Source organism: Dendrobates tinctorius, unplaced genomic scaffold (assembly GCF_039654945.1).
Source record: "Dendrobates tinctorius isolate UK_male_01 unplaced genomic scaffold, ASM3965494v1 ptg000171l, whole genome shotgun sequence".
NCBI lineage: Eukaryota > Metazoa > Chordata > Amphibia > Anura > Dendrobatidae > Dendrobates > Dendrobates tinctorius.
The window spans coordinates 14,284,820-14,308,310 of record NW_027361838.1 but is presented as its reverse complement, the minus strand read 5'-3'; the positions used below and the strand labels follow the sequence as shown (position 1 = coordinate 14,308,310).

At 41.2% G+C, this 23,491-nt stretch overlaps 1 protein-coding gene across 5 annotated transcripts in view; it reads left to right on the top strand.

Moving 5' to 3' along the window:
- Nucleotides 1–23,491, top strand: part of DLGAP1 (DLG associated protein 1) — a 966,059-nt gene that overhangs the window by 212,317 nt on the left and 730,251 nt on the right. The window contains exon 1 of one of the 5 annotated variants that reach the window (XM_073550897.1): nt 13,143–17,359. The exons of the other annotated variants lie outside the window; for them this stretch is intronic. The gene's annotated coding sequence lies outside the window, so the exon portion shown is untranslated. Of the gene's footprint in view, nt 1–13,142; nt 17,360–23,491 lie in introns of those variants that run through there. 5 annotated transcript variants of the gene reach the window in all.

The following is a 23,491-nucleotide window of genomic DNA, read 5'->3' as shown; positions in this document are numbered from 1 at the left end:
ATAAAGTCCTCCAAATTATTATTGTTCCGGTGTAGAGCTCCATACAGTATTATAGGTCCCCGTTGCTCCGGTCTCTGTAGTGTATTTTCTGACACTCTGCGTTGCTCAGCACATAGGGCGCACTCTAGTGACATCATTGCACCCTCTGCGCTGAGACGTCACAGACCTCAAACAAAGAGGGGAGTGATAGGAGACTCAGCGTCAGCTGACTGCTCCCTCTCCCATCATTGTTTTCAACTGTTTCGGCATCCAAGACAAGGACCCAGATACTGTTGAAAGTGCAATGCCGGGGTCAAGGTAGCCGAGTGCCAGCACTGGTACCAGGCCCCTCAACTCACTTTCCCCATACTGGCCGCTCATTGATTCAATGCAACAGAGAAGGTACTGTAACACAAATTGCTGAAAAACGTAATGCAGGCAATGATGAAATACAAACCAGTAGAGGAATGTGATGCCCTGGGCAATGTTCTGCTGGGAAACCTTGGGTCCTGACGGTCATGATGATGTTACTTTTGACATATACTTCCTAACTAAGCATTGTTATACACCTAGTACATGCCTCCATAGCAAGTGTATTTTTTTTTACCAGCAGTAGCCTTTTTGACCCCTACCATCGGCATCCAATTTTCTTTTTTAAGTTATAACTTTTTATCTTTCCATTGATGTAGCCGTACATTGGCTTGTTTTTTTCAAAGCAATTTGTAGCTTTGAATGCTGTCAAACATTTTAACATTCAGTGTACTATGTTGTGATTTCCCTTGCTTGAAGTTCTGAGCCGAAGCTCCTTCTGCTCCCTCTGGTGGTTACTGAGAGTAATGGAGCTGGCCAGGTGGATGGAAGTTCCCCATCTGATGACAATAATTGGGAACCTAGGATTATTGGGTGGGAGCATATAATTAAGCTGGCTGCTCTTGGAGGTTGCTGGTGATTTCTCTGTGTGCATTTGGAGTTCTTTTGTCCCCTGCCTGATCTGCGTGGTTCAGCTTAGTGATTCTTTTGCTAATCCTTTGCATCTAATCTGGTTGTGTCTTTTTTGCTTTCTATTTTGCTGCCAGGGTTCAGCGTGCTCCCTGCTGGGGACAGTGCTGAGCCCTGCTTCATATGTTGCAGCTTTTTCAGTCCCCTATTATGTTAGTATCTTTTTGCTTGCTGCCAGTTTATACCAGAGTGCTGATCTAGCGGGGGTGAGGTCGTGTGACCTCAGGTTTTTTGTATATCAAAAGTGTTGGACTTTTTCAGGGTTTTGTGCATGATTGCAGACAGTATCTTTTCTGTCCTGTCCTGTCTAGACAGCTTGGGCCCCACCGTTTGCTCAGTCTGTTCTCTGCCTGTGTTTGTGTCTCATCTTGTCTCACCGACAATGTATGTTTGGGGGCTGTCTATTCCTTTGTGGATCTGCTCCGGGGCAGTTTAGATTTCATCTTTCTGTCTTTAGGCTTAGCTAGTCCTCCGGCTGTGACGAAGCATCTAGGGCATCATAGGAACGCTCCACGGCTACTGCTAGTTGTGTGGATAGGATTAGGGGTCTGCAATCCACTTAGTTACCAACCTCTCTGGTCTTCTGGTGGCTTAGCCTGTTCCTGCCATCCTCCTCAGTGACCCATTCATAACAGTACTGGTAAATGGAAGAAAAAAAAAATTACAAATGCAGTGAAATTGGGAAAAAATGTAATTCTGTCATTTTTTTTTGTTTTTATGGTGTACTTTCAGTGGTAGAAGCCACTCTTAGGCTGTGTGCCCACGATGCGATTTTTTAAGCATTTTTGCCGCGATTTTCGGCGTGAAAACGCTGCGAAAATGTTTAAAAATCTTGTACAGAATGCACCCCATGCATTCCTATGGCATTCCGCACATGCTGTGCTAATGCTGCGCTTTTTTCCGTGGCGGAATCGCATCGTGGAAAAAATTGCAGCATGTTCATTCTTTTGTGTGGAATCACAAAGAATTGCCGCGATTCCGCACCCATGTGAATGCATGAGAACCGCTTACTTCCCGCATGTGGCTATGCCCACCATGCGCGAAGTTAAGCGTCTCATGTGCAGTTGGTACCCACCGTGTGGAGGAGAGGAGACTGTCCTCCAGGCCCTGGGTACCATACTGTAAAAAAACAATAAAAAATAAAAAATCGGGGTATATTTATCTTCCGACGTCCCGCGCTGCCTTCCCGGGCCACAGCGTTCCCAGTAATGCCTTGCGGCAAGGTCCTGTGATGACGTAGTCTCGCGTGACTCTAGCGGTCTCGTGAGATCGCTATAGCAACGCGAGACCAACGTCATCACAGGTCTCGCAAGGCATCGCTGGGAACGGGAGCGTCGCTGAGACTGCGCGGGACGTCGGAAATCGCTTGGAAAGTGCTTGAATATCGCACGAGAAAATCGTGGCAAAATCGCGAACATAATCGCGGAAAAATCGCTCAGAAAAAAATGCGCAATTTCTGGGAAGGAGTCCGGTTTTCAGTGTCCGGATTTAAACGCAACGTGGGCACATAGCCTCAATCATGAATCTCCAGGCCAGTATGATTATGGCAATTACAAACTTGTCAAGATTTTTTTTTCGTTTAAGTTAAGAAAAAAAATTATGTTGGAATATGTCACCATTTTCAGAGACCTATAAGATTTTTATTTTTTTGTTTGAGTTGTTTGAGAATTTGTATCTTGCATGGCAATTGGCAACCTGATGGTTTTATTGATACCTATTTGAGGTAGATATGCTGTTTTGTTCTGTTTTTATTACATTTTTTAGTGAAAAGTGGTGACCCAAAAACTTAGTCTGGCATTTTGAATTTTTCTCATTACATTGGGTTGATTAATTTAATATATTGGGGACTTAAACCTGTGATTGGTCAACTGTCAATCGCTTATTCCACTTTTCCTCAACAACTGTCCGGAAGGCCTCACAACAGATCATGTTTTCAGGATTTCCTTAGTATAATTCCATCACCTGTGCAATACTAAGGGAATCATGCAAACATGATGTGTTGGTGGCTCTTGAAGACGGTTGTTGAGGAACACTGCCCTATACCTTATACTGCAGTATAGCAATATTGCAGTAAATAGTGTAAAGGTTGGTCTCATATGAAGTTCAGCATGTAGCTGAGCTTCAGAAGAAAGCCAAGATGACAGTGACATGGGCCTTCAGCAGGCAACCAGCTCTCATCTCATAGTAACCTATCAGCACTCTTTAATCACATCACTGGTTGCCAGTGGGAGCCAAGATGTGTGAACACCAGTGAGCATTACATTAAAAAACTGTTGTCAGAGGTTGACAGTGGCATTTAAATTGTTAACAGCCGGTATCTGCCACTGATGTAAAGAGCTCTTCTCCTGACCACTCTCCACACACAATTACCTCCTAATCACGTGCATGTACGTGATATTGCACTAAAGGGTTAACATTGCTACCATTGTTCAAGAAAGGTTTGAGGAAGATGACAAGAAGTTCAAGGTGTTGACTTGACCATAAAATCACCCAGATACTAAAGGGGAGGTCCACTATGGGAAAAACCTTTAATAGCGTATACAGAGAGATGACAAAAGTTTAAAACCTGAAAATTGGCCCTAGTGTCTTCCTGCTGGAGGCTACTATCACAGGCCGTCAATTAAAGAAGTAATGCAGTGTCCATGTGTTGATTTCAAAGTGCTGGAAATGGCTACAATGGCTGTCACATTGTAGAAGGATCATCTTTATTCTCATTTGCACAAGGAAAGACTAGAAGCAATGGGATGAAACTGAATGGGAGGAGACACAGATTAGATATTAGAAAAAACTTTTTGACAGTTAGAGTGATCAATGAGTGGAACAGGCTGCCACGAGAAGTGGTGAGTTCTCCTTCAATGGAAGTCTTCAAACAGAGGCTGGACAGACATCTGACTGGGATGATTTAGCGAATCCTGCTTTGAGCAGGGGGTTGGACCAGATGGCCCAGGAGGTCCCTTCCAACTCTACGATTCTATGATTCTATGATTTATTGTATTGTATTTAAAGGGTAGTTTTTCTATGTGTGTGAGGATGAACAATGGATCAGACAACATGTTATTGCTAAGGAGCAAGCAAATACTGCCAAATGCTGCAAACCTGACTACAGAGGAATGGCTAAATTGAGACTGAGGTCTGAAGCAGGTTGAAACAAAAGTTCCATGTATAACTAGACAGGAGTGGATCAAGTATAAAGACTCCCTAAGGAATTTTAGACTTATTGAAAACAGAGTCTCCCTATGGATACAGAGAGGGGCCTATGAGAATATGCCCTAAGAATTGTATAGGGACTGTTAGATAAGCCACCTTAGGAACATAGAGGACTTAGGAGAAGATCTCTAAAGGTACTGTCACACTTAGCGATGCACCAGCGATCCCGACCAGCGATATGACGCGGTCAGGATCGCTGGTGCATCGCTAAGTGGTCGCTAGTGAGCTGCCACACAGGCAGATCTCACTAGCGACATCGCTGGGGTCGGGGGTCGCTACTTACCTGTCACACCAGGCGATCCTGCATCCTCCCACCCGGCTCCACGCTTCGCTCGTCATCACAGCAGGAAGCGCCGCAGGAAGCTGACGACGAGAAACAGTCCTGGACGTTCTCGCGCGATCAGCGATAACCAGCGGGAGAGCGGGTTGTAGGTAAGTATCACACACAGCGATATCGCTAGCAATATCGCTATAACGTCACAAGTTATAGCGATATTGCTAGCGATATCTCTTAGTGTGACATGCCCTTAATGCTGGGCTTATATCTGTTGTATGTTTCCAAACGAAAATGTTCAAGTAGTATGCCTTCTCTTAAGTACTACTTTTGTGTCTCATTACAGTCATTTGCATTAGGCCTTTCATAATCATTATGCTTGAGTATCTCTTAGAAAGTTACAAACTGCCTTCCAAAGCATTCCTTCTTCATTTCAGGCTGGCATCAAATATCCTTCACTCAATGCTTATCATCGGGTGCAATACATTTAGTCAGACTACATTATTTTGCAAGTAGCACTTACTCTTAAGCAGAACAGAGAAGGTGTAAGGGGCAGACACCAATATGTGGAAATTATAATGGGTGAGATTATTGTAGGATTAGAACTAAAGTTTGCCCCATTGTACAAGGTGAGCCAATTATATGGATATACTGTACATGAATAAAATGGGAATGGTTGGTGATATCAACTTTCTGTTTGTGTCACATTAGTATATGGGATGAGGGAAACTTTTCAAAATGGGTGGTGACCATGGTGGCCATTTTGAAGTTGGCCATTTTTGATCCACCTTTATTTTTTCCAATGGGAAGAGGGTCATGTGACACATCAAACTTATTGAGAATTTCACAAGAAAAACAATGGTGTGCTTGGTTTTAATGTAACTTTATTCTTTCATGAGTTATTTTCAAGTTTATGACCACTTATAAAATGTGTTCAAAGTGCTGCCCATTGTGTTGTATTGTCAATGCAACCCTCTTCTCCCACTTTTGACACACAGATAGCAACACTGCAGAAGAAATGCTAGTCTAAGGGGCTCAGATTCCTTGTAGGAATGCTCGGACCTGACACCCATAATGTGGTGGTGCACCATCTTGCTGGAAAACTAAAGGAACGTACCATCTTCAGTGCATAAAGAGGGCAACACATCATCATGTAGCAATTTCAGATATCCAGTGACATTGAGGTTTCCATTGAGGAAGAATGGATCCCCTATCTTTGTACCTCATATACCACACCATACCGTCAATTATGGGTGTCAGGTTCAAGCATTCCTACATTAACTATTTCCTGGAAAGTGGATTGGTTGTCGTGGGCCAGTTGAATGGTCACCACGGTCTCCCGAACTGACCCCCTTAGACTTTTATCTTTGGGTCATATGAAGGCAATTGTCTATGCTGTGAAGATACAAGATGTGCAGCATCTGAAACAATGGATACTGGAAGCCTGTGCTAGCACCGCACCAGCCTGGGATAGGATTTACCGGAGGCCACCGCACCAGCCTGGACCACCGAACAACCCCTGTCACCATGCTCCCCTCTGACCATGCCTCCACCAGTGCTTCCAGTAAGCTGAATTCTATTTGTAAGACTGACCCCCATTTGATACATTATTTTTTTTCCATATTTTCCTTCTAAAAATTAGGGGTGCATCTTATAGTCCGGTGAGTCTTATAGTCAGAAAGATACGGACCATAAGACACACGCACAATAATACATACATCAATATAACAATTATTTGGAAAAACCATCCAAAACCATAAATGCATGTGTTCATGAAAGGGGAAAAAATAAATAAATATATGTAAATATACTGCATATATATATATATATATATATATATATATATATACACACGTACACTTTTTTCTTATATTAGAGGGAAATGTTAAGAAAAAAGGAAAAGAAAGCTGTAAAGAAAAGTTTTTCTCATTTTTAGCTACTATATTTATGCATTGGACATACAGTATGCTTTTGTTGTTCAGTGCTGTGTGTACAGAATAATTAACAAAAACACCTGCAAGGGCTTCCTAAGCTTTTAAAAAGGTCCCTTAGTCTGTTTCAGTAAGCTCCACAATCATGGGGAAGACTGCTGACTTGACAGATGTCCAAAAGGCAGTCATTGACACCCCACAAGGAGGGTAAGCCACTAAAGGTCATTGCTAAAAAAAAAAAGCTGGCTGTTCACAGAGTGCTGTATCCAAGCATATTTATGGAAAGTTGAGTGGAAGGAAAAAGTATGGTAAAAAAAAGGTGCACAAGCAACCGGGATAGCCGCCTTGTCGCATTCTTTGTGTCAAGCAACTCATGACTAATAGCCAACGCCAAAAGCATCTTACCTGAGCCAAGGAGAGAAAGAGCTGGACTGTTACTCAGTGGTCCAAGGTGTTATTTTCAGGTGAAAGTAAATTTTGCATTTAATTTGGAAATCAAGGTCCCAGAGTCTGGAGGAGTAGAGAGACAGACAATCCAAGCTGCTTGAGATCTAGAGTGAAGTTTCCACAATCAGTGATGGTTTGGGGAGCCATGTCATCTGCTGGTGTAGATCCACTGTGTTTTATCAAGACTAAAGTCAGTGCAGCCGTCTACCAGGAAATTTTAGAGCACTTCATACTTCCCTCTGTGGACAAGCTTTATGGAGATGGAATTTCATTCTCCATCAGGACTTGGCACCTGTCCACACTGCCAAAAGTACCAATACCTGGTTTTGAAACAACAGTATCACTGTGCTTGATTGGCCAGCAAACTCGCCTGACCTTAACCCCGTAGAGAATCTATGAGGTTTTGTCAAAAGGAAGATGAGAGTCACCAGAACCAACAATGCAGACAAGCTGAAGAATGCTATGAAAGCAACCTGGGCTTCCATAACACCTCAGCAGTGCCACAGGCTGATCGACTCCATGCCACGCCGCATTGATGCAGTAATTGTTGTAAAAAGAGCCCTGACCAAGTATTGAGTGTATTTACTGAACATACATTTCAGTAGGCCAATATTTCAGATTTTAAAATCATTTTTCAAGCTGGTGTTATAAAGTATTCTAATTTACTGAGAACATAATGACTTTTGGGTTTTCATTGGCTGTAAGCATAAACATCATTGCAAATTTATATGCAAAGCTGACTCACATTTTAAATCATAGTGCGGTCCGTAAATGGATAAATATGAGATTTTTAGGAAATGTCCCTGAAGTTATTTTATCTCAATTTTATAGTTTGCAGTAAATGCTACTAATTTGTTCTCATAAGTATCTGCTTAGTAGATGTTTTAAGTATGATTCATTTGTAGCTATCCAATTTATTAGTAACTTTTTATGCTGTCTGAAATTTTTGGCTAAGTCATCCATTAAAAAAATGTAAAAGATTGGCATCTCTGCTTCTGTATAGAGGAGGCTGTAATGTGGTCACTTTACTGTTAATTATAACTAGCTCTTTTTTTCAGCTAACATTAATAAATTCAGTAAGTACTAAATGATTTGGCTGGAATTGCACATGGTAACGTGTATTCAAACAATCTGTTCTGTGCACCACTTTGAAATGGTACTGCAAAATGTCTATTAGAAACAGACTAAATGTGGGCTGTGACTTCTTCAAAGATTTTCCTCTTTTCTACTTATTTTTTCCTACTTTCACAACCAATATTTTTAACCCATTTGTTTAGTTCTTTAAGAATATGCACATTTTTGTATCTAATAATTTTGGCTCAGTGCATCCAAAACAAAAATCCATATAAAAAATGAAAAAATATCTTTACAACTCTTAAATAAGGGTATGTGTTTCCATGGTTATAGACAACAAATAAAATTTAAGTAGTGCTTTGTCCACAAAGGGTGTCACGATATGTGACTGGCCCTGTCTGACTCGACCCGACGATCGGTCGGTCACCAAATAACAAGACAAACAAGCAAGGGAACATCGGGGACACAATTACATTGGTGGGCCCTGCTATGGGGAATGGGGAAAGGGACACCTCCTGCACTCTGCTGCGAATGAGTCCTAGACTAACCTGACGTCCCTATACAGGGTCTTTCATCCTGTCGCCAAGCAGGATACCTTGTCCCTCACTTACCTTGCACCTATCCCTCACTAGGGAATTGGTAAGTGTGGACACTGGTCCCACCGCTGCACTAATAAACACCAAGGAAAGATAACAGACAAGGTAAGACAAACAACACTTAGCTTTATCTGCTGCAATGCACCGAGCAGCAGAGTAAGGCACCAGATCAGCATTCAGCAGAAGCACCACTGATCTCAGCCAGCTCCTGTCTTGACCACAGTTGGTATTCAAAAGGAAGTGTATCACCAACACCAGCTGATGCCTCAGGTGACCCTTTATAGGAAGATGGGAGTGGTCACCATCAGTAGACTCAGACTAACCAAACATGTTGTAACACCGGTGGCAACGGGGGCAAAAACTAATATTAACCCCTGATGGCCTGAAAGGTAAAAAGTTTATATAAGAGAATCCAGAATCTGACGCAGATCCAAAAATGGATCATGACAAAGGGGTTGTCCAGGGCATATCAAAAAACTACTAAGGGATCTAATAATCAGAATCTTAGCAGTGTGGAATTTACTCATTATTAGGGTGCAGTCAGACGGACGTATAAATCGAACCGAGATCAGAACGCAGTATACGAATTGGCTGGCAGCGCTCCCAACTCAAATGTGACAGCTGCATAGAGATTCATGAAGGTGCCATGCTCAGGTCAGGAGAGCCGCCGGCCAGTCTGTGCCCTACGTTAAGATCTTGGTCCATTTTTTTCTTTCATGGACCATATATGACCGTGAAAAAAAATCACAGTATGCAGAAGTTTATTTCATTTGTCATATGAGACTCACCATTCACATCTGCATATAAAAAATGGTTTCCATTACCGAGCAATTTTTTTATATCCTGTATTTAATTTTTAAAAACTGCAGCTGCTGTGATAATATGGTTTGCACACAGATTACATACGGATGACAAATGGGCAAAAAAAAGTTATCTGGATAAAACACAGACAATTTATTATATATTCGTGTGATCCTGACTTAAGCTAAATTCATTATCATTAATCAAAAACGGACAATTTTTCATCTGTATTGTTATCTGCATTTTTGTATATTAGTAATTAATAAAATTTACAACACCAAAAATGGTTTCCTATGTTAATTATTGGATGTCATATGGTTGACCTGTATGGCATCCAATTTTTTCTAGTCACCCATAGACTTGAATAGGCGAGTCTCATCCCAAATATGGGAGAGACCAATGCGCGTTGCAATTTTTTTCAGACTTCTGTTTGCATTGTGTTAAAAAAAAGGTAACCTGGAAAGATTAATTGAAAATGCAGTGCTTTGAGTTCTGTTAGATTTTTCTATTGCCAGCACTTGTCGCATGAATATAGTCTTCGGATGCTGCTCTGTTTCACAGTCCTAGTTGCCATCATGTGGCCAATTATATGAAATTTGTATGCTTGCAATCAGATACTGACTGCTTTGCTTTCATTTGAGATAAGCAGAATAGAAAGCAGTCAGCGCTTAATGGCAAATATGCATATAAGCAAATCCCAAATATCTGTCCAGCTGGTGGACGACCACTGGAACTGTGGACCGGAGCAGAAGCATAATAGTGAGTACATTGCACACTGTTAGGATTCTACATATTTTACTCTTCCCTCTAGCTTTACACAAATGTTGCTAAAATTACTTACAGTGCAAATGTAATAAAGTGTAAATCATAACTCATACTGTATATATCATCCAATTAACTATAGCAAAATCAAGTTTTGTTTTTTTAAACAACGTGCCACAAGCCAATTAGACAAAAAGTATGATCCAGCTGTAACGTTAAAAACAAAATCAATTCTTTGTTTTAGCGTTTTAAAACCCATAATGACATGCAGCACAACAATATACTAACCTGTGCTACGCTTTTAAGCGGCAACAATGTTTTTAAATATGGCATAAACATCACACGCACCACACATCACAAAAGTAGCAACAGCTAACATGATGCAACATGTTCACAGTGACTCGGCGGCATGATGCTCAAATGATGGAGACATGCAATAGTGTAAAGTTGTATGTCGAGCTAGAAGGAAGGTAAAGAAAGGACATTTACAGGATGTAGTTTTCTCTTAAAGTCACATGTTGGGCTAGTTCATGACTAGGACTGAGCACAGATTTTTGGAGGTGGAAAAATCTGGTGATTTTTTTCAAGCAGAATCAGCTTCATGAAATGCTTTGTTATTGAAGGAACTATTTTTATCTAAAGAATTTTCTGATGTGTTTTTGAAGGTTTTAAAGTGGGTTTTTCCCATATGGGGATTTGCAGAATTGACAGTGTTGTTTATAAAAAAGAAGAAGATAGAAACATATCAAGTATATCATTTCTTTTTCCACTGGATGTTGTGCAAAACCTTGTCAGAAAAAAATGCCTAAAGAACTTCTCGTATAAACAGAAAAGTGGATTTTAGATTGAAGTTTACAAGAAGAATGAAGTCTGCAGTGTGTTTTCTGCAATGCCTTTCTGAGAAACCTCCATGTGAACCTAGCCTCAGTCCTGCCTTCAGGAACTGTAGACACTAAAGGTTCCCACTCGCATTAGACCAATGTCAGTAGAACCTGCCGATATTGATGAGTTCTGCCGAAACTTTAATGTGTAGACAGCTCAGTGGGGGACGCAGACACTGGAGGGCCCCTATGAAAGAAATGTTGCCTGGGCCCCCTCCTTTTCATACCAAACCTACAAAAGACATAATATAAATACACATTTATAGATGATGAAGCAATTGTTAACTTGATGTATTCTCAAGAGTGTAGTTTGGAGATACCCTGCATGTGGCCTTTGTGCTATTTCCTGCACAGAATCCACCTCAGTAGGTGAAATGTCAATAGGGCAGGGAATATAAATGGACTGTCTGGTACATTAATATTGATGCCCCATTCTTAGGATAGGTCATAAATATAAGATCATTGTGGGTTCAACCCATGCCAATCAGCAACTGCTCCCACTGCTGGATGTGTTCAGTTGCAGAGCATAATAGTACAGCTGATTATAGTGGCCATGACTGGGTGTACCCAGATCTGACTCTATTCAAATTGAAAGGGGGGTTGGATCTGCCGTGCCCGGCCGTGACTACTATAAAGTTGATGGAGCTGTAAAGTATAATACAAGGGGCAGGGAACATTCATTAGTGATACCTCTCTTTGGGTGAGATAAGAAAAAAGCTGGAGTGGTGCTTTAAGGAACTGACCATAAAATATATTAGACTAATCTGCCGCCACATTCGGCTGGCTTCTCCCCGCATGAATCCAATTGACTGACAGGTGCCTCCAGATATAAATGCATGGAAGAGATCTGACAACTGAGGGGAGAAGCCAGCCTTTAAGCTATGGTTTCTATGAAACCCTGCGATGCTTCAGAAAAAATATACCTGACTGGACTCATACAGCCGCCTCTGATTTATGCTGCTCGTGGCTTGGTCAGCATGACTCATGAGACAGGTTCCTTTCAACAAGGGAACTATTTAAATTAAAAAAGTAAATAAATAAACAAATTTACTGTACGCAATGTTTAGCTTTGAAAAAAAAAAAGTATTGGTATGTAATTTTTTCTGTTCCCCCGGGGAGCCCCAGTGATGTGACTGTCCGAAGGTGGGCTATGACATCAATGAAGCATCCAGACACAAAGGATTAATGACAGGGGCATCCGTTATCCATAGGATAGTGTGCCTAAACACATATTTTTTACAGGAAACTATGGTCTGATATAAATTCATCTTCGGCACTATCCTTAACCTTTTTGTGCGTTATACATACTGGTCAGGTGGAGGCCTCTGTCCAGCAATACAAAGCTAGTGACATATTTAGCATGTACATTGGGTGTTTTCCAAACACATATGCTAAACATGGATAAAAATATCATGTGAACAGGGCCTAATATTGATCAAACTCTGGCCTCCAAGAACAAAAAATGACATAATAAACTCTTCCTGTAAAATCACAATCATACATGCACAGAAATGCAGATACATAGCCACATACAATCATTTACACAAAAAAAGTCTGCACATACAGTATATACACACTATACATATACTTACCCAAGTTGATCTCACACAATCTCTGCAAGCACCAAAGGCGTCACAACACGTCCTGCACAGAAGCTGTAGCCAAGTATATAGATAGAGGAGGACACAATGCTCTCTTTTTGTCCGATTCTGCAGACGATCAGTCTGTTGTCCCTCTCTCTCCCACTCTCCTTCTGTTCCGACACCCTCCAGTGCTATATAGAAGCCCTAAAGCAGAGCAGAATGTTTTGCTGCAGCTCAGTAAACGGCCTGTCACACTAAGCGATATCGCTAGCAATATCGCTATAACGTCACTGGTTTTGTGACGTTATAGCGATATTGCTAGCGATATCGCTATGTCTGATACTTACCTCCGACCCACTCCCCTGCTGATTATCGCTGATCGCGCGAGAACATCCTGGACCGTTTCTCGTTGTCAGCTTCCTGCTGGGCTATCTGTGGCACCGACGAGCGACTTGTGGACGCGGGCGGGAGGACATCTTCATCGCCTCGCCTGACAGGTAAGTAGCGACCCCCGACCGCTGCTATGTCGCTGGTGAGATCTGCCTGTGTGGCAGCTCACTAGCGACCACTTAGCGATGCACCAGCGATCCTGACCGCGTCATATCGCTGGTCGGGATCGCTGGTGCATCGCTAAGTGTGACAGTACCTTAATGCTGCCACCTGCTGGCCAACGTAATTATGTCTCTTAAACACAGGAGACATAATAATGAACTTTCCAATGCTGGGCCTCCCTCCCCCTCTCGACACACCTTCCCCTCTGGGGCCCTGTGCAGCTGCACCGACTGCACAGGCAGTATGTCCGCCCGTGAGCCAACTTACGTCAGGGAGATGTCGCTTAGTTATGTCCGATTTCGAACTGCTGATTACTTTATTCTCTTGGAAATAAGCCACCAGCAGTGAAAGCTGTCGGCAGCTTTCTCATAGATAACAAGGGAGTGTTCTGCTGAATTAGTGCTCTGCCTAGAGGCAGAAGCCAACTAGAGGCCACCTAGATGGAAAATCTGCAGAAGCATTGTTTATCCAATAGTCATCTAATATTTATGGCCGACTTAACAGTAAGATTTTTTTAAGTTCTTTATTTATTCCTGAATAACTACAATATAAATTAATACATTTTCAGTTATTAATGGAATAATAGCATTTCTGTAGGATAGGATCAGATGGACTTAACCTTTGCTCTCCAGCTCATCATGCAATTTGTAATTCCCCAATTTTGGCAATTTTAGCCTCTGCATAACAGGAACACCGGACAAAACCTGCAGTTGGCAGGTGCCATTACAATAAGGAATCATGTTTGTGGGAAATATACAGCCAGGAAAAAATATGCAGCTAATTAGTTATTTTGAGAACCCTGCCATTAGAATTGAAAATAAAGAACAAAAACAACAAATTCTGAATGACAATAGAGGAGCAGGAGAAACAGACTACAAATGCACAGAGCATGTAAAACAAACAAGGAGAATTGGAGCTGCTAACACAGGAAGAGAGATATGATGTCATAGGCATCACTGAAACTTGGTAGAATGATATACATGATTGGAATACAAACCATGAAGGCTATAACTTATTTATTAGAAACAGGATTAACAAGAGGGGCAGAGGTGCTGCATTGTATGTTAGGAAAATGTATATTTCCATAGCAATCCAAGCTTCAGAGACTGGTAGCTCTGTAGAGACTGTTTGGGTAAGAATATAAGAAGCGAAGAACAGAAAGGACACTATTATAGGTGTTTACTGTAGGCCACCTGGGCAGTCTGAAGATATGAATGAACTCTTTTTACATCAGATATCTCTTTTCTCAAAAAAGTACAACATAGTGATCATGTGAGATTTTACCTATCCAGATATTTGTTGGGAATCTCTCTCAGACAAAAGTAATGGGTCAAGAAAATTCTTATCTTATCTTGCTGACAACTTTATATTTCAAAAGGTAGACGAGAGAGCAAGAGGATCTGCAATCTTGGACCTAATTCTTACCAACAGAAAGGAAATGGTTGGCAAAGCAAAGGTGGTTATGAATATAGGAGGCAGCGATCATTCTATCCTCGAATTTTGGATTACAAGAGGAAAAAGACCTGCAAGAACTCAGACTTTAAAGTTGGACTTCAGAAAGGCCTATTTTATTGGACTCAAAGTGTTTTGGAAAGGTCCAATGGCTGGATGTTCTAAATGACAGAAATGTCCAAGAAGGATGGTAGATTTGCTAAATGAAATTCTTACTGCACAATCAGTGACAATCCCGAAAAGAAGGAAGAATTGTAAGCATTTAAAGAGACCAGGATGGATAAACACAGAACTTGTTAAAAGGAAAAAAATAAATATATATTAAATGGAAAAAGGGGGGCATGTCTAAAGAAGAATATAATGCTGTTTGCAGAGAATGCAGTGCAAGAGTTAGAAGAGCTAGAGCCAGTAATGAAATAATGAAATGAGGCTTGCAAGGGAGACCAAAAGCATTAAAAAGGATATTGGGGGTATGTCAAAATGTCAAAATTAAAAGAAAAGTCAAAGATGCTATTGGATTTTTACAGGATGAAAAGGGTGAAGTGGTCAAAAATGAGGCTGCGAAGGCCGAACGTTTAAATTCCTATTTTGCATCTGTGTTCTCTAAGAAAGGAACTGTAACAACTGACCTTCACGGTGCCATTGAAGGTATAAAATAATCCACACTTTCTATAAACTGAAAGATGGTGAGTGAACTTAGCTAACTTAAATTAATTTCAATCTCTTGGTCCAGGTTAATTACATCCTAGGGTACTGAAAGAGTTAGCAGAGGAAATTACAGAACCACCAGCCAGAATCTATGAAAAATCCTGGAAAACAGGAGAAGTTCCAAAAGATTGGAGAGGGGAAAATGTTGTCCCCATCTTCAAAAAAGTTAAGATGATGGAGACAGGAAATTACGGGCCAGTGAATCTTACCTCTATACAGGAAAGATCTTTTAGCAAATTATTAAACAGCATGTATGTAAATACTTGGATAAGAATACAGTAATTAACCAGAGCCAACATGGGTTTGTTGCAAACAAGTCATGCCAGAATAATCTAATTTCCTTCTATGGTGGAATCACTGACTGGGTGGATAAGGGAAATGTGTTAGCTATAGTATATCTTGACTTCAGCAAAGTATTTGATAAAGTATCTCATACTATCCTTATTGAAAAAATGGCCAAGTATGGGATTGACAAGGCTACAGTTAGATGGATTCATAACTGGCTCAGAGATCATACTCAAAGAGTGGAAAATGGTTTCAAGCGGGGTACCACAAGGCTTTGTCTAGGCCCCAAAGTTGTTCAACATTTTTATAAATGATCTAGATAAGGGAAGGTAAGCTAATTAAATTTGCAGACAATGCAAAGTTAGGAGGGATAGCTAACACTAGAGAAGACAGAGAAAGGATTCAGACGGATCTGGAGAAGCTTGAGCAATGGTCGATGACTAATAGAATGATACTTAACAGGGAGACATGCAAGATTCTACATCTGGTCAAGAAAAACAAAAATTACATCTATAGAGCAGGAGGAATAGAACTAAGCAACAGCACATGTGAAAAAGATGGGTATACTAATAGATAACAGAATGTACATAAGTTAACAGTGTGATGCAGCAGGAAAAACAAGGCAAACACAGTTCTAGGATGTATTAAGAGAAGCATAGAGTCTATATCACGTCAGGTAATTATCCTCCTCTCCTCCTCCTTGGTCAGACCTCATCTGGAGTACTGTGTTCAGTTCTAGGAACCACATTTTAAAAAAAAAAAAGCATTGAAAAACTGGAGCAATTTGAGAAAAGACTTACCAGGGTGGTGAGTGGACTGCAAACTATGTCCTACAAATAATGGTTAAAGGATTTGGGACTGTTTAGCTTACAAAAGGAGGAGACTTAATAGCTGTTTACAAATATCTGAAGGAATGTCACAGTGTATAGGGATCATCATTATTCTCATTTGAACATGGAAACACGAGAAGCAATGGAATTAAACTGAAAGGGTGAAGATACAGATTAAATATTAGAAAAAACTTATTGACAGTGAGGGTTATCAATGAGTGGAACAGGCTACCACGAGAGGTGGTGAGTTCTCCTTCAATGGAAGTCTTCAACCAGAGGCTGGACAGACATCTATCTGAGATGGTTTAGTGAATCCTGCATTGAGCAGGGGGTTGGACCAGATGACATAGGATGTCCCTTCCAACTCTAACATTCTATGATTCTATGTTCTACATTACACCTGAATTATGACAGCTTCATTCTCCATTGCAGCATGATTTTATTAACATACCTTGGTTTCAGCTTTGACATTGACTGACTATTACAATACAACACTGGGAGAAGTTTGACAGACGTTGCTTTACTGCACATCCTAACTTCATGCCGCACCGAAGGAATGGTAGTCACAGTAATGCAGATGTGCTACACTGATCTGTCAGTCACACATTACAGCTGTGTTCAACATCTCTCTGGCATTTTAGGAATTCAATTTTCATTTAGTGGCAATAGAAATATCCATCGTGATGTATTCTGTATCCGCTTTCCTGATATCATTAGAGCATTCTTGTGTAGGAGTATTTTTGAGAGTATATTTTTTTAATGCTTATGCAGTAGTAACAACGGTTGTCATGCTGTCATCTTTGTTGCTATGGAATTTTTTTTTTTTATGCGTGCTCCTGTAGAACATGATCTGCCAGCTTAACTCTCACATATATTTGATGAAGATGTTTATTTTGAGACTGACATCATTAGAAAGGCAGGCGTGGCCACGTCTCGCAGCGCCAGGTGAGATGGCAGAGCAGAATGCAGCTCACCTGAAGAGAATTTACCTATGAAAGGTAAGGAAATCCACCTTCACTTCTATTAAAGTGCAGGAATGCATGGCGAGTACATATATTTTTAGCTTTTTGTGCCTATGGATGGATGATAACAGACATTTAGTACATTATAAACACCTGCTGTTTATGACAATTTTTTTTAGTGAACACGGCAATTCCTAGGGGAGCTAGAAAAGCAAATTACCTAATCATGTTGTATTGTATGTTGTGATTAAGATTGCATGAATCAAATGCTGCAAAATGTATGGCAATCTGTAGGCGTACTTCTGGGTAGGAAATGAGCATGTCATTTGTCTTAGAGGACAAACATATGACCTTTTTTGACCAGCATAAATATTCTTAATATGGTAAGTTTATAGGTAAAGAATATAACAAAATCCACTAAATGTTTAAATTTGAAATATATGTTAAAAGATATATATATATTATACAAAAAGTTAAGTAACTTATCTTTGTGCTGGTCCTTAGTTACAGCTTGAAGCTCATGTTTATACGTGTCCAGCAATACTGAAGTTCATGTATATAATGTACGGAGATTGCTGTTGCATAGTGTTTGCATATGGACGTCTGTAATGCAGCCATGGAGTATTTGCACCGGCACATTCATTTAATACTTTAGGTAGTACTGGCCAATTTCTATCTTTTCTGCCTACTCCAGAGTTGAGATGCTGAGTTTAATAAGCCTCATGTAGTCACATATCAGCAGTATATTGCCCTTTTTGCTAACCAGTTTATAGATTTTTTTTTTTTCTTACAACACAATAGATTGACTTTTCTGAGACCGTTTAGGTGCAAGAGTTACTAGAGGTAATGTTCTGGTGTAGAAAAATCTATGGTTAAATTCACACAATAAAGGATTTGTTAAACAAACTTCTGTAACAAGTTTGCAAGTTATCACCAATTCATGTGCTAGGACAGTGATGGCGAACCTTTCTGAGGCCGGGTGCCCAGACTGCAACCTAAAACCCAATTATTTATGAAGAAGTGCCAACATGTGCCAAATGCCCCATCATGATCCCCTTCATGTAGAAATATGCCCCATCATGATCCCCTTCATGTAGAAATATGCCTCATCATGATCCCCTTCATGCAGAAATATGCCCCATCATGATCCCCTTCATGTAGAAATGTAGAAATTGCCCATTCCAGCACCTCCATCATTTCCTCCTCCCCATCACCCCATCATTGTCTTCTCCCCCACCACCATTGTTCCTCTTTCCCCATCACTCCCATCATTGGCCCTCTCCCCATCACTCCCATCATTGGCCCTTTCCCAATCACTCCCATCATTGGCTCTCTCCCCATCAATGGCCCTCTCCCCATCACTCCCTTCATTGGCCCTCTCCCCATCACTCCATTCATTGGCCCTCTCCCCATCGCTCCCTTCATTGGCCCTCTCCCCATCATTGACACACACACACTAGCTTCACTGGCACACACACCACACCAGCTTCACTGGCACACACACCACACCTGCTTCACTGGCACACACACCACACCAGCTTCACAGGCACACACACACCACACCAGCTTCACTGGCACACACACCACAGCAGCTTCACTGGCACACACACCACAGCAGCTTCACTGGCACACACCACACCAGCTTCACTGGCACACACACCACAGCAGCTTCACTGGCACACACACCACAGCAGCTTCACTGGCACAGTGGCCACACTCACCTCTCCACGTGCCTGCAGCTTCCTTCCTCTCACTGGCACAGCGGCTGCGGAGCTGAATGATGAAGTCATCCAGCCGCGGCCTCGCCGATCAATGTGTGAGGCAGGAAGCTGCAGCTCGGGGCTCCGGAACAAGGATGAGGCGATGCCATGTGCCAGCTGAGAGGGCTCTGCATGCCCTCTCTGGCACACATGCCATAGGTTCGCCATCGCTGTGCTAGGATAAGTGATATTAAGTTGATGACCTTAGGACTTCCACCAATCCCAAGTATAATGGTCTGAAGTGCTTGGTCTGAATAGAGCCGAGGTCCAGCATGCAGCCTGTGCACCCCCCTCTAGATTCACAGTCTGTGGGACTGCTGCTGATGGCTGAGTGGTGTGCTCTGATATCTCCTTCAGTCCCATAGACAGTGAACTTGTGCATCTACTATGTCTTCCGACAGATGATTTTGAGGCTAAAAAAGATCAGGCATTTTGATATTTCAATGCCAGATGCTTTTAATTTTAGGGAAGGTAAATAGCCACTAAAGGTGTCTGTCAGCTGCTTACTGCTTTCTTCCTAATCAGAACACATGCATGCTCGGCCAAGCCAAGGATGCATGTACAGTATATGGAGGGGTCAGAAGATAAAGTTATATATCAAATGAATATTGAGACGACAATTGTTTGATGTATGTATCCATCTAAATAGCCAGTGTAGCATGGAGAATTGCACTCAAATAAGCTGTTAGAGGTGTAGTTGTCAACAAACCTATTGACTCTTTCCTATAACAGCCATCCTGCCAGATTAAGATCCATGTAGACTCAAAGCTTATAAGCTGGAACCCAGAGCTGCATTTTACCTTAATGATCAATAAACTAAATTATTTTATGCAGTGTTAGAAAATCTACTCTTTTACTATAATTGTGACTACAGCAGTAAACTCATACACATAGCCTTTTTATAGCTAGTTTATAAAGAGCCATGATATGGCTGGCATAGACCCTACTGTGTCTATATATACCTCAAATTATATACAGAGGCAGACAGAGGTTCGTCCCTCTCAGATTCTATACAATTTCGAAAGAAATTAAACGTGGCATGTTCCATTGGATGATCTATGTAGTGATATATTCTCACCTAGAGGCAAAGCTTTCAGGCAAGAATACTTGAGAATGTTGATATTTTTTCAACAATTTTGGTCCTCAGACAGTTCTTTTCTCCTCTTTCTGTTCTTCATGCTTAGTGTGACTCAGACAGACACACAATATAAAGATTGGGTCAACTTCTCCCCATTTTATCTGATTTAAGGTGTGATTTTCATTTTGCCCAATCTGTTACTTGCCACAGGTGAGTTTGAATGTGCATCACATGCTTGAAACAAAATTGTTTACCCACAATTTTGGAAAGGTGCCAACAATTCTGTCCGGACCATTTTTGGGGCTTGGGGTTGTTTTTTTCTGTTTTTTTTCTGTTGTTCCAATACACACAAAGGAAGTAAACATGAATAACAAAATGTGTTATTGCAATAATTTTCTGGGAGAAGTACATCATTTTCTGGAACAATTTTAAGAATGCCAACACTTTCGGCCATGCCATATCCTCTAGGGCAACACACGAGGTCTCTGTGGAGCACAAAGTGGATCACTAGAAAAGTAAGCACACTGACCCTGTGATGCCTTCCTGCTTCCTTCTATGTCCCATGTAGTTACTCTTATACTGGACAGTTGGGGAAGGGTCGTTTATGCACAGAAATGTAAACTAGCCACTTTTATAACTGCCTAGAGGAACCTTTCTATATTTCTTATTGTCTATAATTTTTTAAATTATTTTCACAACCTGAAAGCAGAAGGATTATTATAATAATAGCTTCAATGATGGGGTAAAATAATATTTAAACAATATCTGCCTGGAAAAGCACTTTGAAGATGCTATAAACTATGAAGATATGCTTTGCAATGTCAAAATGACTTGTGCAAATATTTTTTAATCTTTTTAACCTCTTCAAGCTTTGAAAGCTGTGAAGTGGCTAAAAGAAGTGATCTGGACATTCTGAAGTCAGTTTCTGTTTGGAAGCCACTCAATAGTTTATTTCAAAGTGTCTCAAATGAAACCCACCTGTGAAAATGAAAAAGTTGACATAAAAAATGCTTAAGAACAAAATATGCTAGTGTCTTTTGAAGCGTCTTTCTCTGGCAAATCTTAGCAGGTATATCGGCATCTAAAAGATTTTGTGTGCCCATACCATAGACGTGCTATATTTTTTGTTGAAGAACTCCCTGTAGTGAACAACATCCATTACATAATGAGGGAAATGTTTAATTTAGATAAATTAAAGTGATCTGTTAGCAAAAGAAAACATAATTTTCCAATCATAAGTGCAACAGTGAATAGAGAAAATGAAAAAAAAAAAAGATATAAAAGAAAATGAAGCACCGCTAGTAGTTCCAATAGAATTAGCATTGCTTTAGCCAAACAAGCATAACGTAAAGTGTCGCACAAGCACCTAATGCTGCTGAGGTCTCCGATCTGGGGGCCGGACAGAGATCTGTCTGAAAATCTGCCTCTAGAGATTATTTTGTCCAGGAGATCAGACCCAAAATCTTTTTAGAAACAATGTCATTATAATTCTTGCCTCCTTGCAGATGACAATTGATATGTTATCCAAGTTTTATTGCATATGTATAGGTAGACCTAGATTTTCAATCATTATTCTAGTCAAACTACTTTTGTCCATAGCAACTTGTCACACACCAGTTTTCATTTTTCAAGAGCAGAATATGAAACAAACAAAATCTATGATTAGTTGCTATGAGCATCAGTAATAAATTCACAATTTGTGTTTTAGACAGTTTGCAAAAATTTGCCCCAGTATTGTTAACTAAATCCAAAACAAAGTTGCCCTTTGGGATTAAGTACATCTTTATTACACACCGTAGCTCACCGTAGGAGTCTCTTCAGAAAAGCAGAATCCTCGCACGGAGCCACCCTGGTCCTGGGCGAATAAGAAGGCAATATAGAAAAAGATTTCTCCAGCAAGGTAAAAGCAAAACTTCAAATTTATTTATAACGCATTAAAAGGGGTTTCGGCTGTGAGGTCTTCTTAATCATGGTCATGAGACCATGATTAAGACCTCACAGTCCATACGCCTCAGTCGTTAGTCCCTCCTGATTCCTCAGTGTGCTTTTACTATAACCTTTTAATGTGTTATAAATAAATGTGAAGTTTTGCTTTTAATTTGCAGGAGAAATCTTCTATATTGAAATCTTTATTACAAACTCAATCTAGCTTATTTCTAATTTCTTTACATTCAGGACCTGAAGGTACAATGTAAATTTTTTTTAAGATTACAGAGATTACCAGAACTGTACCCAAACTTGAACCAGAACCTGAATCCCATTGAAAATAATGGGGACCCGAACTTTGGAGCAGGAAACTTTCTTTCTCTCTTTCCTCTTGGACTTCCCCCAGAACTACGAACATTAAAATAGACTTCCGGGAGAGCTCCGTGTTCGGAGATTAGCACCAGACACTAAAGGACCCGTCTCACATAGCGAGATTGCTAGCGAGATCGCTGAAGCGTCATTGATTTTGTGATGCAACAGCGATCTCACTAGCGATCTCGCTACATGTGACACATAGCGGTGACCGGCCCCCCTGCTGGATATCGCTGATCGTGCTCGAATGTCCTTGGCCATTTTTTCATCGTCGGCGTCCTGCTGGCCAGCATGCATAGCTGTGCTTGACGCCGACGAGCAACCTCATTGGCGATGCAGAACTCAGGGACGCAGGCTGGAATCATTCAGAATAGCTGCTGTGTGACAAGGTCCCAATGACTGCCGAGGTTGTTCTGTGGATCGCTGGATCATTGCTGCGTCGTTGGGTAAGTCTGCCTGTTTGACGGCCATGTAGCGATCATGTAGCGACGCACCAGCGATCCTTGCCAGGTCTTATCGTTGTCGGGATCACTGGTGCGTCACTTGGTGTAACAGTACCCTAAAGGTACTGTCACACTTAGCGATGTACCAGCGATCCCGACCAGCGATATGACGCGGTCGGGATCGCTGGTACATCGCTAAGTGGTCGCTAGTGAGCTGCCACACAGGCAGATCTCACCAACGACATCGCAGGGGCCGGGGGTCGCTACTTACGTGTCAGACGAGGCGATGAAGATGTCCTCCCGCCCGCGTCCTCTCATCGCTCGTCGTCACAGCAGGAAGCCCAGCAGGAAGCTGACGACGAGAAACAGTCCAGGACATTCTTGCGCGATCAGCGATAACCAGCGGGGGAGCCAGTCGGAGGTAAGTATCACACATAGCGATATTGCTAGTGATATCACTATAACGTCACAAAAACCAGTGACGTTATAGCGATATTGCTAGCGATATCGCTTAGTGTGACAGGCCCTTTAGAGTCCAGTACAACCTCAAACTTTTAAGTTTGAGTTTGCTCATCTAATTACAGGACAA